This window comes from Grampus griseus (genome assembly GCF_964374135.1).
Source record: "Grampus griseus genome assembly, chromosome: 8".
Classification (NCBI taxonomy): domain Eukaryota; kingdom Metazoa; phylum Chordata; class Mammalia; order Artiodactyla; family Delphinidae; genus Grampus; species Grampus griseus.
This window is the reverse complement of record NC_139002.1, coordinates 82563293-82566291: the sequence shown is the minus strand read 5'-3', so window position 1 is coordinate 82566291 and position 2999 is coordinate 82563293.

The window sequence follows — 2999 nt, the reverse complement described above, 5'->3', positions numbered from 1 at the left end:
TCAGTGGTGGGCTGTCAACAAGGGTGACCCTAAGTCAGACACGAAAAATCCTAACTGATTCAATATAAGTATCCATATTTCTGCCCAATGGTGCTACCATTTTTAATTTGGTTTCTAATTCAGAAGCACTTCTTCCAGCCATATTGAAACTAGATTAAAGAGGCACAAAGTAGGAAGACTGTACAGAGATAGAAACCAATTTTGGGGAAAAGATCCGGTTTGGTTTTTTGAGGGAAGGGATATTGGTTTGTTTACACATCAAATGTTTATTGAGCAACTACTGTGTGCCAAGCACACTGTAGTTCCAGTTTCTGCAGATATAACAGTGAATAAGACAAATGCTCTCACATTCATGGAGATGGAAAGTATCTGTAGGAACAACCCCAGTTCAAGAAAGCAACATCACCTCAGTCTGGCAAATCAAAAGAACGGTATGGAACAGAAAAACGTGGAAAATGCAAGAAGGGAAATTAAAACATTGGCCTGCTAAGGATTTTTATCAGTTCCTTAGAGAGGAGAGAAGTGAAACATTATTAGAATTACGCTAAATCTTTCATAGTTTGTTTTATTAGTTTGCCTCGTTCAGCTCTTGAGTAAAATGTAGGTCATTCCCATTTCATAGTTAGAGCTCAGTCATTCTTAGGGAAACCTTCTGTGAATTTTATAAAGCTCTGAATTAAAGAACTTTTTTGAGTTAAGAGGACCAACTTGAGAATCTGAATTGAGGATTCTTGTGCTTAGTGGGCCAAATGAGGAAAGTAGTTCCCCGTATACACATGGCTTTAAGAAGGCTTATGTAAGGCTGAGAGTGTCATGTGTTGTATTTGCACAATCTTTGAATGTCCATGTATTTTGCCTGGGCTTGCTGTATCCATCACTGCTCACAAGACTTTCCTAAATCCCCCACTCTGATTCAGCAACACCTTAGAACAGTGGTCCCCAACCTTTCTGGCACCAGGGACCAGTTTCATGGGAGACAATTTTTCCATGGACCTGGGGTGGGGGGAGGGTTTCAGGATGATTCAAGTGCATTACATTTATTGTGCACTTTATTTCTATTATTATTACATTGTAATATATAATGAAATAATTATACAACCAACCGTAATGCAGAATCAGTGGGAGCCCTGAGCTTGTTTTCACTTGCCACACACTGATAGGGTTTGTTTTTTTTTAAAAAAATAAATTTTTATTTATTTATTTATTTTTGGCTGTGTTGGGTCTTCGTTTCTATGCGAGGCCTTTCTCTAGTTGCGGTGAGCAGGGCCCACTCTTCATCGCGGTGCGCGGGCCTCTCACTGTCGCGGCCTCTCGTTGCGGAGTGCAGACTCCAGACGCGCAGACTCAGTAGTTGTGGCTCACGGGCCCAGTTGCCCCGTGGCATGTGAGATCTTCCCGGACCAGGGCTCAAACCCGTGTCCCCTGCATTGGCAGGCGGATTCCCAACCACTGCGCCACCAGGGAAGCCCACTGATAGGGTTTTGATATGAGTCTGCAAGCAATTGATTTATTATGGTCTCTGTGCAGTCAGACCTCTCTGCTACTGATAATCTGTATTTGCAGCCACTTCCCAGCACTAGCATCACTGCCTCAGCTCCACCTCAGATCATCAGGCATTAGATTCTCATAAGGAGCGCGCAACCTAGACCCCTCGTGTGTGCAGTTCACAGTAGGGTTTGCGCTCCTATGAGAGTCTAATGCCGCCACTGATCTGACAGAGGTGGAGCTCAGGGAATAATGCGAGCAATGGGGAGCGGCTGTAAATACAGATGAAGCTTCACTTGCTCACGCGCCGCTCACCTCCTGCTGTGCGGCCTGGTTCCTAATAGGCCACGGACTGGTACCAGCCTGTGGCCTAGGGGTTGGGGACCCCTGCCTTAGAACATACCTGTCATAACCCTGATTTCCCATTTCACAACTGACATTTTACTTCTCTCTTTTCGCTAGTAGACTATGACCTTCCTGAAGCATTGATTGTGTTTTAATTTCTTTACCACAAACACATGGCATAGTCTAATCATAGAGTAGTTGTTCAGTGTTGATCTGTTATGAAAGAAGAAAGGAAAAAAGGAAAGAAGGAAGGAGGGAATGAGGAAAAGAAGAAGGAGGAGTAGGTTCTGACTAGATATTCAATCTAGTGTCTAATCCTTTGATACTTAACAGTTCTGGCTTAGTTTGAGAATGCTGAGAACTTGCTAGATCACAGATCGCTACTTGCTAAGGCAGAAGGAATAAACAGATTTTAGAAATCTTTCCCATGTTATATTTGCTTATTTATTTTGTTTTAAAAAATCAACATTTATTGAGCACTTACTTCATGCTAGGTACTAGACCCTAGATGCTATGATACCACCATCTCAGCTTAACTCACAATAATTCTATAAGTTATCATCTTCATTTTACCCAAGAGAAATCTGAGGTTTACAGAAGAGAAATAGGTAGCTTAAATGCACATGGCTATTAAGTCTTAGGGTAGAAATGTAAGCCTTGAGCTGTCCTGATTCGAAAGTCCACTTAGACACTAAATGTGTGGTTCTATTTATTTTCCCATATACATTCCATTTAATCAATGTTTCATGAGCCTCTTAAAAAAACAAGGGCTTTGGGAGCATCAGACAAGTACATGACTTACAGAGAAGCATCTTTATTATCACCTTTGTGACCTTTTGTGTGGCTGTATATGACTTTTAAATTCTTTGGCTTCAGGAAAAAATAGGTATACGATATAAGTATGTAGTCTGTGTGTCTGAGATGGAAAAATGAGGGAGGGCGTCTGGGGAGGAGGGAGAAAGGGAGAGAAAGAGACGTAGAGAGAGGAAGAAAGAGGTGGGATATGGAACATCTCACTTTTCTCTTTGGAAACATTTACTTAAAATGAGCTGTAAAAACTCCTTTCCTACATTTCCTCCTACTGCATTTATAGTAAATTTAATGGATTATGGCTTTGAATAAATGAGTCAGCAGTAGGAGTCCAGCAGGTGCTGGATCACTGCAGTAGA